Below are 13,618 nucleotides of genomic sequence, written 5' to 3' on the forward strand. Positions count from 1 at the left end.
CTAGTACATTATTGTATGCCAACTATAATTGAAAAATCAACTCATTGAATTGTACAATGTAAATACAAGCAAATAATTTTCTATTATATTTCAATAAAGCTGGAAAAAATTATTGCAGAAATGAATGATACTGAATAGAGAAAATCAACAATAAAAATCAATATAAATCAAAAGCTTAAAAAAAACACAAAAAATAGATAAACTTCCAGTCAGGCTACCAAGGGTAAAAAAAAAACAGAGAGATGAAACCATTACTAACGTCTTAGATCACAGAGGGGTCATCACTCAGGACTGCATGGACATTAAGAGGCTATTTTGGACAACTTATGCCCTCAAATTCCATAATTTAGATGAATCCATTCCTTGAAAGGCAGAAACTACCAAACTCAACTAAGATGGAATAAATAACCCTTGTTCGTATGTATAGTAATTAAATGAATGGAATCGATAACTAATAACCTTCCAAATAACAAAGTGGCAGACACAGATGGTTTCACTAGTGCATTCTGCCACATTCTTACAAAGCAAAACAGTTTACAGCACAATCTTGCAACTGTGTGCCTAAGTGTTTACCCAGGTGAATTGAAAAATTATGTACCTGCAAACCCATGCACAGGAAAGTTGATGGTAGATTTATTCACAATAGCACAAAACTGGAAACATCCAAGCTGTCCTTTGTTTGACACATGAATGAGTAAACGAATTTCGATGAATTCATTCAATGGCATATTTACCACAGGTTAAAAAAAATTGAAGAATATCTATGAAAAATATGAAGGAATCTTGAATGTCCATTACTAAGTGAAAGAAGTCAGTCTGTGAAAGCTACATATTCTTTTCTCCCAACAAGATAACATTCTGGGAAAAGTCAAATGACAGAGACAGTGAAAGGTGAGTGATTGCCAGGAGCTCAGGAGAAAAGGGAGAGAGGTAAACGAGGGGAACAGGAGCTTGTAAGGTCACTTAAAAATCTAATATTGCACTGTAATGGTGATATATGATATTACCTATTATCAAAACCCATGACTTGCATAACAACCAGAATAAACATTAATATAAACAATGAGATAACAATAATGTATCAATATTGGTTCATTAATTGTAACAAATATACCACAGTAACTTCAGATGTTAACTATAGGAGAATACATGGGGGAATATGGGAAGAGTCTCTATTTTCTGTCCAATTTTTATGTTAATCTAAAACAGCTCTAAAGCACAGTGTCTATTAAATAAACAAGTGATCTGTGAAATCTGTTTCAAGGAGAAACTACTTCAGCTAAAACACAGCAATCAGCTAGTGCACAAACAGCGCAAGTCACCGTTGACCATTAAATGTTAACCGAAATTTGATTGCAAACGCATCTTTACTACTGTGGTTGTAGTTCTTCTGACTGACTTAGGAAATTAAAATGTTCATTCTTGATACTAAAAGAAGACTAGCTTTTTCTTAAATGTGAAATGAACCGAAGTCCTTATTCTTGCATTGTCTCTGTGACAGTTTCTACACCGCCTCCCAGGGAATTGTGGACAGTACATCTGGGCGAAGGGCCAGATGCTCATTTCTGACCCACTTCCTGGAACAGGCAGTAGATTTTCTAAGGACGGATCAGCCTCTGTATTTGTCACCCTGAGACAAGCTCATGGGAAACCCATTACAATGGAGAGAGCTTTTGACATCTTGTTGGCAGTAGATCACAGGGAAATTGATCGTTTGTTCACATTTTAAAATTCCAATCTCCTCTTCATCAGTAGCCTAGCAGAGCAGCAGAATCAGAGTTCCGCTTTAGGAAGCGTGTGTGTTTTGATGTGCCCTTGTAGCATGCAAAGACACTCCGCATGGGCAGATACCCAGCTTCCTTTATTTGTTTGGATGAGAGAACACAGAAAGGCTTCGAATCCCAGCAGAAGCCTGGGAACATCACATAACCCTACAGAGCTCACTGCTCTGCACAGTCATAAGAAAACTTTAATAAGACCTGCATACAGGTATTATCTTAAGAGGCTGAGAATCAGTGAGATCAGCCTCGGGCACTCTGTGAGGTTGACACAAGGTCTCTCTTCTGTCCCTACTCCCTTTCCTGTCACTAGAACTGTCATGGAGGAGAGCTGGAACAACTCCACCTTTTGTGGGGCCCGGTACATACCTTGTGGGGTCCATGCAACATGATGATATGGGACCCCTTATGCAAAATGTGGAGGGCCTTTCAAGGTAATAGAGAGCTTTTCCCTTGAAAATATTTTATTAATCAAAAAGCGTAACAGTGAGGATAAATATACATAAGTAAAGACATAAACTTGCATATCACAAACCATATGCGTAGTATCATATTCTAGGTAACACAAAAAATATAACACTTTATTAATGTTATATCTGATCATACAATTTTTAGAAATTAATATTCTGTAAATATATTTATTATATTATGAAAATGTATAATTTTATCAAATTAATATGTAATTACTATCTGTAAAGGCAATGCCATTCAATCTGGCAAATATAAGATCTCAAATAATTTTTAATTTCTAGGAGGATATTTCTGATGATACAACTATTATTAGCGCTCATAGACTATGTTATAGGCTGTGACAATATTGAGATAAATTTCTGATAATTCTTTGAAATGTACATTGTAGTATAGTAGAGATGCTGGTTCTTGGAGAACAATTTTTCTAAAACAATTTGACACTTCAGACCCATGAATTTCATGTAAAGTTTGAATCTAATTTTAAATGTGAACTTAAATATTACACTTTATTCTTTCTCTGATATTTCTTGTAACTTATGGAGTTCATACCATAACCAAAGGTGGCATCTGGATTTGTGTATAATTCAAAATGCCTGCTTATTCATTCTATCACTGTATCTGTAATTATGAAGAAAACTTGATTTACAAATTGTGTTTCTCATTAATAATTGTCCTTCTGAATCTTCATATTAAAACGGATGTTTTTGTTTGCTTATTGCAATCATCTTTATATTAATTTTACTATTTCTGAGTCTGTGGATACTTGCTTGGTAATGCTGTAACAGTTTTCAAGACCAAAAATTCCAAAATCTCTGTACAATTCTAATAACTTCCTGATAGACTGGATTACGATGTCTACCTGTCCACTTTAATTTTGTAAGAATTTACCTGACCAAGTTTCCAAGCCCACAAGTCCTGCCCTGGCACTCAGGCTGGACAGTTGGTATTTGCGCACATGATACATTGACTGGATCTAGGGACAGACGGACCAGCAGCCTCCCACTGCAGGTCACCACACTCCCCCATGCAGTATTCCTCCTCATACCTGAGGCTGCTGCTGCTGCTGCTTCTGCCACTGTCATCACCACAAACAATCTGGACCTGGGTCCCAGCCCTTCCACTTGCTTGGGACTTGTGGTCCCTGAAGTGCCCAGAGGTGCACATACACACCAGGTAGCCAGGGCAAACCCTCCCTCACTTGATGGCCTCTGCTGTGCCTCATGCCTCAGCCAGCAGGTACACAGACTGCTACCTCCTCTGTATCTTTTATGCTCATGCACGTGACCCATTGGCCCATCATATCTGAACACAAAGCAAAAGTTCAAAGATAAAAATTAACGTACAAATGAGCCATTTGCACGTTCATGAAGACGGCCCCACTTACCTGGCTTTCTTTCCCGGCAGCTGCAGAATGACCCTGATTTCACACACACTGTCCTGCACATTTATAAAGGAGGGTGTGCCACATTCTGTTCTCATTGGACCAGTCCAGACTCAGCCTGTGTGGATGCGGGGCAGGTGGGAACCTCTCCCATCACTGTCTCCCACAGCAGACAGCACCTGATTCTTGGCTCCAACTCTTCTGTGCATTGTGTTCAGGGATTTCATGCTGATCAAGGGGAAACACATGACCACAAGGTGGCAGTAACGCACAACGGGCTTTATTTGCGGATCAATTTGACAGGTTTGCATGTAGGGGCCTCCTTACCAGTATGAGTGAGGCTTTCCAGAAACAATAGGATGGGGTTCCCATGCAGAAGAAGAAGAGGGAAGGGAGCTCTTGGGGGAGCAGGGAATCAGTCAGGGGCTGAGGGAGTCTCTGATTTTGCTCAGCAGCGTGAGGAGGGGTCTCTGGGTCAGAGGACCAGGAGGGCAGCATTGGGTCGAGTGTGTTCACAGTGTCAGGGTCTGTCTCGTCCAAGTCCAGGAGATGGCAGTGCAGGTTACACAGTAAGCAGAGCAGACAGGCTTTCCATGGCCAGAATGTGCTTACTTCGGCTATGATACAAACATTTGAATGTGTAAGAATTTGAGTTTGGTGCTGGTGCTTTTTGAGCAGATGGTTCAGCCTGCTGTGCAGTAAATGACACAGGGCCAGTACTCAGGACATCTTTGGTTCATTTACATGAACATATTGCTCACCTCTAGTCTCATAAGCACAGGGACTTAGAGCATGGGTGCTGATGAGTAATGACCTGGGTTCAAATCCCACTTAGTAGCTACAAAGGCCAAGAAAGTCATATAGGCCCTTGTCCTTAATTCTCTTCACTGTCATTCAAATGTTAATAAAGCCAGCTGACAGTATTTTGTTATGAGACTAAAAATGATCAAATGTAGGTAAATACTTAGTATAGAGGACTAGTCTCTCCTAAGTGACCATAAGTATTTAATTATGTAACATCTGGAAGAAGAAGCTACACACTGGTGGTGGTTGAATGCAGAGAGGTGCTTAGATGACTTCGGTGCAGTGGAGGATGGAAGTTTTCTCTTCATCCTTTACATGGCTGTGATGCTCTGAAGTTCATGGACACTGTCTGGTATTATCTGCTGTGTTCCCGCCTCAGCCATATGGGGTGGGCAGAGTAAGGACTGCATCCCACACATTATGCTTGAGAGTATTGACCTTTAGAGAGGTTAAGTGAGTTTCCCAGAATCACACCACTGATGAGTGACAGTTCTGGGGCAGGAAATGTTGACGGAGATCGCTGAACAACTGAGACTTCTAGATCATGTCCTGGATTCAAGATTCAAGAGTTACCTTCACTCAGTTTCTCAAATTCTCCCGCCCCGAGGCTATAGGAAGACACAGCTGATGCTCCGGAGGAGATGCCTGAGATCAGAGCAGGTCCCAAATCATCACCTGTGTTTTTGCTTCTACCTCCAATCCCTGGTCTAAAATATGACACATTATGATTGAAATAAAGCCCCTCTGAGGGTCTTTGAAAGTCTAAACAGGGGATCAGCCTCACTGTCTTCAACTTCAGGTGCCCTGTGCTGAGTATTTCTGATGATCAAGTAAGCAATCCCAGTGACCACTTTTCTCCATTTTTCTCAAGATGACTCAGTCCCCAGAACATTTCAAACTAACTGTACCACGAAGGTTCTGTGAAGAATAAGCTTCACCTTCACGTGACCTTTCCTGGATAAATAGTCAATGTGAAATGACTTGAAGAGGAGCCACCTGGGCCGGTGCTTTGGTAGTTAAGTGAATATAGTCTCACCCCTCCTCCCTAATGTCTCCTAATGACAGATTTGAGCAACTGTCTGTGCAACCAAACTGAGGCCTGGCACTTACTGGGCAGCGGCTGCACCAACCCTGAGTGTGCACCTTCTCTACTCATTCTGTCCTCATCAAAGTTCAGTTTCTACTCTGTTCATCTATCCTTAGACCCTGCAGGGACAGCAGACAGAGTTCCTTAACTTAAAGAGACACTTCATAAACGTAGCGTGTCACTCCCAACCCAGGACTGTCCCCGAGGGTCACGAAGGCCATCCATTCCTCCATTACCAACTATTTGTTTCATGGCTTATGATCACAATGCTCTTAAGTGGCAGAGCCGGAACTGGATCTTAATCTGACTCCAGAATCTGCATTCTTCAGCACTGTGCTATGTACGAACCTAATATTTTATAAAAAATAGGAACGTCATATGAGTGCGCACTATATATTTACACACTTGAAATAGATTCAGGAATTATGGCTGACTGCAACTAAAATTGAGATGGAGTTTTGTTGTTGAATAGAAAAAGATGCATTTGCCACCCTAGTGAAATTGGCATTCATATTTCTCACTCTGACAGGGAAAATGTTTTCCAATCTTTACTTACCTATTTGTTGCCAACTACAGGATAGGATGGCTGACAGTATAGCCACAATGACTACAAGTCCCAGGAATCCTGAGATAAAATTTGTTAATCTGATTTGTTAACAATTCACATACATTTCATCAGAACCTACATGACGGTCAGTATATTTAAGGGGATGGTAAATGATCTGGGAGGAAAACAAAGTGATTTAAATAATTAAATACATTAGATGCTCCATTATAGTTATTTAATTCAATCCCATGGCCATTCTTCGGTGTTTCCAAACAAAATCAGTCTTTTGGCCTCACACGAACCCATGCCATGCTTAGCGATGGTCAGTTAATAAAATGTCAATAAATCAATTGTTTCTAATAAACTGCAATATCTCATTGATGTGATTAATTCTTTCTTAATTAATATAATTCTAATGTAAGCCATTTGTTACTTAATTAATATATATTAATTAGAAATTAATTTCACAATATTTCTACTAATGTATAATTACTTGCATCGTAAAGAAGCAGTCTTCAATCATTATATTTATTCCAATTTGCTTGCATTAGTATTAAAAGAGCCTCTATCAAAAACGTTGAAAGCCTTGACAGAAAATACTCATTTTTACATTTAATTACTTGAGTATTCTGGCTGCTAGAAAAAAATTGTTAAAATACTGCTTTGAAAACATTAGAGATTTTAAGGTTCCAGGGAACATGACTGATTCACCTTTCTAACCTCACTGTACTCTGTGCTATGCTGTACAAATATTTTCAATAGCTAAGTATCCCCTGTTCAAGAACATTCTAAATAAAGTATTGCAGGAAGATGACAGTTGTAAAAGGTTGATATTTCATAAGACTTTTAAATGGAAAAAAGCACATTCGGCTACCAAGGACAAAAAGCTCCCACAAGCGTATTCTACTTTCATGGTACCTGACACTTTACTGAATATGATAATGGAAATGAACCATGGTAAAACCAAATGAAAGTTCTTTTGAAGTTTCTAAGTAAAAAGCCGAGCCCACCTTCAAATAACAGTAACCATATGACTTAATAAAATACAGACAATTTCAAAAGTTGACAAAGATTTGGAGAAATGCTGGTAAGGAAACCTGAATTGGTACAATCATTTTTGGAAAATCTTAAGGCCTATAAATGAAAATGAAAGAGATGCACACTACTAGCAAAGCACTCAATCGAGATTGGGGCCCATGTGAACCAAGAAACAGAGCTGTAATTGCTCAAGGCATAGCCACGATCTACAAAATCCAGATGTCCACCGATATCAGAATGTATGACTTCAGACGTATTACTTGGGTGGAACGTCCTACAGAAAATAAAAGTAAATGAAATACTGCCCCATTCAAGAACACAAATATATTTTACAAAAAAGTATTAGCAGGATAAACCAGACCAAGGAGTACACATTGAGTTATTTGATTGATAGCAGTCCAAACCTGGAGAACACTGGACTGCAGCGATAGTAGTCACAGTGCTTACTCTAAGAAGGAAGAGGATTGGAGAGCAGCGTCTGGCTGTGGGTGATTTCATTTTATTGACCAGATTATGTGGTGCTCATTTGTGGATAAGTTATTGAACTGTACATTTATATTTTACACGTTTTCTGTAGGTGTATTTTAGTTTAATAATTAAATGTTTTATTAATTGATATAACATAGGATCTGTTGGAAAATAGTGAAGGGGAAGAATAAGAAAATGCACTACGTCCTTTCAGTCTTTCTCTTCTACTTCCCTGTCCCCAGGTCCCCAGGCTGCTCAGGGTCCCCCGGCCAGCTATAACTATCCAAGTAGACTCTGGGAATTGGTCCATTCTGAGTGTTTTCTTTCTCATGTGGTTAAAGCATTAATGAATACAGTTGATAAACTTTGCATAATGTATGAATGGCTTAATCTGATATTTCTTTCAGGTGATGTGGGAGGAAACTTTATGAGGCAAAGCGTTATCCCATCAGAGAAAGAGCAAATGTTACACCCCATAAACACACTGATGGACTGTCATCGAGAGACCCCTGATCTGACAAGAGTAGTCTGGGTGTCTTCTCTGTGTCTATTCTCTGGGTGGTTTGTACAGAATCGGCACTAGGAAATAGTGCAATTTTCCAAATGGCGAGAACATTCAAGTACAACTTGATAGAAAAACCAAACATAAAAATTGATAAATAATGCAAAGCTATAAAAACAAATTTATAGTTCTGTATGACAAAACGGGGAGTGGGAAAATGGAAGAGACAATACAGATATTTTGAGTCGAAAAATAATTACCCATTTGTAGTGACAACGTTCAGAATATTGATATGCCTATAATCGCTATAGCAACAATTTACATTCCCATCTTATAGGACTCCAAGTATGAAGCTGAGGATTTTTACCTTCTATCATATTTAAACTGTTACTCTTGGCTCACATCATGGCAGTTACGATGAGAGGCCTGATGTCCATATCTACTGTCACCAGTCACTAGAGTATTTTCAAAATAGGACCTCATGGGGTCCAACGTGCTATTACCTAAAAATCGTGTTTTTATATGTAAAGGTTATAAATTAAAAGGAGTTTTGTTTCAAAAATGGAATACAAGTTCATTATTCTGTTTTGGAAGACAAGTTATGAGAGAGAAAATGACCTGTCCCCCTTCGGTGTGGTTGATAATGACAACTTCACAGTAAATAGGACCAAAACTGATGTGCTGAGAATAAATAGAAATAGCTGGAAATATCAGCTGGAAATATCAGCTTATTGGAAATATCATTCTCACTCATTTCTACTATTTCTGAGTCGCCAGACATTTCTAGAACAATCTAAAATTTGCTTTGGATAAAATAAAGGAAACATTATTAAAAATTCAACTTTGAAAAAATATATCTCTCTAAATTAAAGACTAATTATATAAAATCTCTCATCATCTCTACATATAATCCTATTTTCTCTGTACATACTTTAGTTATCTATTAGTTTCTATTAATTCATTAAGCAGTTTCTCTGTGTGTGTTATTGGGTGGGTGATGGGCTGGCTCTTACGTGCATATTTAAGATATAAAAATCAATAAGTTTTTAACAGTGCATTTCTGTGGGGGTAAATGTGACAGAAGTTAGGAATAGTTGAGTTTTAGATATGACATTCAAAGCATAATTTATAAAAGAAAAAAGTTCATAATTTAGAACTTAAGAATAGTAAAAATTTTTATTTTATGAAAGACCTTCTCAAGAGAAAACAAAGACATAAAAATGATATAGCTATAATTTCATTGGTCTGAGACTCTTATACAAGTTGCAGATTTAAAAACAAAAAAACCCCATTTTAATTATGTTAATAAACTTAATACTCATTACTCACATGTACATTGGGAATGAGTTTGGTCATTAGGGAAATCCCAAGGATGATCATCGGAACAACAAAGAGAATGATGGTGAAGTAGAAATAGTGCTCCCCGCAGATCATCTCCACATTTAATACTCATTACTCACATGTATATTGGGAATGAGTGTGGTCATTAGGAAAATCCCAAGGATGATCATCGGAACAACAAAAAAGAGAATGATGGCAAAGTAGAAATAGTGCTCCCCGCAGATCATCTCCACACAGTCGTGGGGAGAGAAGCCATTTTCTGCTCCATCAGCAAACTCTGTGACCAGAGGACCTCAAGTCCAGTGATTATTCCCCAGAAGGCCCCCTGCTAATGAAACAAGAACAAAATTAGAAATTTCAGGAAAAAAATGTGAAGATGTAATCATTCCTCTGCCTGCTTTCTTGAACTAGAGTCACGAAGTGGTAAACGGTGACCAGAAGATTGCTGAGGCAAGGAACCTGCCCATACATGGGGGCACAGGAGTGAGTGGCTGCTGTTCATGGTCCTCGAATGCCAATGCTTGCAAATAAACCCCGGCTACACTCATCCAAGATGGATGATTTCCCCTGTCTTTTAATTATACGTGTATTTACAATATCAACCACTTTGTAGAATAAACAGAAATGAGTTATATCACACAATTTACAAAGCTGATATTATGTATTTTTTGCAGTCCCTTTAGTTTTTTGATAATTGAAGACATTTTTTTTTTTCTCAGAAGCTGGTGAGGGTGAAGGCATGTGTACCAGTTTTCCTGCTCAAGATACCATATTTAAGGAAAAGAGTATTGGTTAGAGGTGAGGAGTATGAGCTTCAGTTGGAGGAATGCCTGGGTCCGAATCCCATGGTGACATTGAAATATTGCCTGGTTATTCATGCACTAAAACTAGGGCCTGTGGAGCTGCCCTTTTTCTCTTGAAATAAAGAAAATGAACCTTTCCCAGATTTCATCTTAATCAGAGACTGGGGACCATCCCAGCAGATGGATCGTCCTCCACAGCATGGACTCTGTTCTTCCCAAGTTCAGAGCAGAGACCTTCCCTTCCCTCCCAGGCTCCTGAGCTCAGGGCTGGCTGAGGAACCCAGGGATGAGGCACTACAGTGTAAGATGCTGGGTGAGGACGCAGGCCTGGGGAGAATTCCAGGCACAGAGTTGGCCTCGTACCCACACTGGGGACCTGAGCCTTTAGTTGTGAAGTCAAGGAGAGGGGGCCGGTGAAAGGGGAAATTAGGGGCCTGAGGCCAGGAAACATCTTTATGGATCATGAGAGGGTGGGGGTGCTCCACAGCTGCTGGAAAAACCCTGAGTCTGCTGCATGGAAAGTGAATGGATAAGAAGTTCTTACAGATGACATCACACAGGACCATGGAGACTCCCATGTGTGGGTTTTTCTGAGCCCACGGGCACTGACTGTATCCGCCTCCTTCTCATACCCATCAGGGTGTGCGGTGGGCTGTGGAACATCAGGAGCAGGAACTCCCCAACATGCGCCTGTGTCACAGGGTTTCTCATCCTCCGTGCTACTGACAATGGGGGTGGGGTCATTTCTTGTGGAGGGGACTATTCTCTGTATGTGGGACCTTTAGAAGCAGCCTGTGAGCTCCACACATCACATGCCAGGACCACCTTACTCTCTAAGTCATTGCACACAAAAAACACCTCCAGACATTTGCAAATATCCCCTGGATGAGGGGGAAATCGCTCCGGTTTGAGACTCACTGGGTTAAAAAGATAAGTTATGAGCTATTAGGAGGCCTTTGGCTGTGAGTCCAGTTTATGCCATTCAGCTGGATGAAGACTAGATGTGCCATCTCTCTGTGCTTCTGTATTCTACCTGTTAGACAAAACTCTTACACAAACTCCCAGAAGGCCAGAGAGCCTGTGACCCAGTCACATGGAATTTCCTCAACCAGAGAGTGGAGTACGATTTTGGCCAGACTACGTGGGCAGTTAATCTTTAAAATTTTTACACAATCTACATGAAAATATAGTAAATCTATCCTCATGTATTTTTTTAGGGAGTACGTTCTAATCATATGGTACAGAGAGGAATAAAACAGGCAAGGTCTTATACTCTTGGAGTTTACTTTTTAGTGGATTTGAGACAACAGACAAAAGCAGCAGCAGAGATGAGTGTACAATAATGTCCTTCTTTTCACCAGAGTGTGAAAAGAAGGACATTAAAAATCTTAATGGACAATAAAAATCTTGTCCCTGCTTCTATTTGTGTCCTTGAACCTGCACTGTCCGGTAGTACAGTCCCCTCTAGCCACATGTTGGTAGTTATTTAAATTATTATTTTAAATTAAATAGTATTTAAAAAGTCTACTTCTCAGTGTTACTGGCTGAACTTCAACTGCTTAATGACCTCACATGCCTCGTGGCCACTACAATGAGAGTGTAGATGTGAAACATGACCCTCACAGCGGGAAACTCTACAGGACCCTGCTGAGCTGGCCAATTTTGAAAACGCTGGTGCTCTACTGTCCCGACCTGCAGGACCTAGTTATTGCGTAGAACCCGAGGAGGACCGTACCTTGAAAAAAACATGGGCGGGAGAAAAGAATGGAGGCAAGACAGTGTTCTGATCAAGCCTCAAAATTTTATTGTCGAGCGGTTATATTTATACACTCAAGTGGAGAGGGCAGGGGCGGGACTGATCAGAGAGTATTCGTTACAAGCTTATTGGCGTCCACCAGATGAGGTGATTTCTATCTGGCTAGTCAGAAACAGATGGGCTGTGCCAGCAGTCGCAGGCTCCCGCTCTGCAGGTGGCGGAATGGGGATCAAAGACACGGGAAAAGGCGGGCGCTTCACAGTGCCGTGGCTGTCCAAATGTCACAGCTAGCAGAGTCTGTTCTCGATAACAGGATGTGGTTCTTATCTTTGGGTGCAGGCTTTAAGGCTCCCGACACTCTACAATCTGCAAGACCCCTGTCTGTGGCAGTATTATATGGTACCTCTCCACTCTACTGAACTCAGGTTGGTCACGTGACTGCTTTGGCCAATGAAAGGAGCAGAAGTGCCCATACTTTCTGAGCAGGAGATGTAAGACTAGAATGTGCTTTGTCAAGTCCTCTTGTCTCTCTGCCATGAGATCAGCAGTGTTTCCAATAGAATTTTCTCTGCCAGCTTTATCCTGGGATGAAAATGAAGTGGATCAGAATCACAGCCTATTAGGGTTGAAAATGGTATATAAATGAGAAATATACCTTTGTTATTGTAAGCCACCCAGATTTTCGTGTCATTTGCTACTGCAGCCTAGCCTAGCCTAGCCTGACTGCTATAAAAGTTAGTAATGAAAGTAGAAGAGCCACAGTAACACAAATAATACATATAAAATATGCTTTGATTTCAGACAGTGGACATCCAGTAGACTATTTGTAGAGGTGGCAACATGGTTTTCCATTTGATTCATTGGTAAATACTAAGTTGTCACCTGTGAAACATGGCAGAGGAAAAGTAATTCCACTGAGCTTCTGGCTGTAGGTTATGAGGTTATAAACTGATTAAGAGAGTGGATTAATTACCACTGGAGGCATCTTACAACTCACTCATTTTAAAATATGACCTTAGAAATATATATCTTTTCACAGGCAGAAGGAAAGGCAAGAAAGAGAGTCCAGGAAGGTCAGGGACTCAGACAGCCAGACCTTAGGACCATCTATCTACCAGGGACTTTTCTCCTCGTCAACTTTCATTGCATGAGGGCGACTCAGAAGAGCCTGCTGTGATCGAAACCCTACTTTTCTGCTCCCACACACTTCAGTTTATTCTCTCTTTCCAGCTCTCATGAGTGTATGTAGAGTCCACAGGAGAGCAGAAACCACCCTAAAATCAGTCTTATTCGGTCATTTTCACTCCACCTAAAGTGGGCCGCAGTCTTTCCGCCTGTTTCCCTCCTCATTCCTCCCTTCCCAAGAGTCTGGACTCCACGTCACACCACGCCCCTTCCTGTTTGAGACTCTTTCTCCACCACGCACCTCATGGCTGCGGTTCTTGGCTTCACCAGAAAGGGCTCTGGCGGCCCCTCGGGAACTGCAGGAGACATACTCACCTGGAAGGGTGACCTCACCTCGTCAGTAAGAGCACCTCTCCTTGAACATCTTCCAGGTGTGCGGTGTCCTTGAACACCCTCCCCATGAAGGATTAACGAAGACAAATACATAGAGTTGGGACTGAGTCTTGTCCTGCCACAG

This window comes from Pteropus alecto, unplaced genomic scaffold, assembly GCF_000325575.1.
Source record: "Pteropus alecto unplaced genomic scaffold, ASM32557v1 scaffold135, whole genome shotgun sequence".
Taxonomy (NCBI): domain Eukaryota; kingdom Metazoa; phylum Chordata; class Mammalia; order Chiroptera; family Pteropodidae; genus Pteropus; species Pteropus alecto.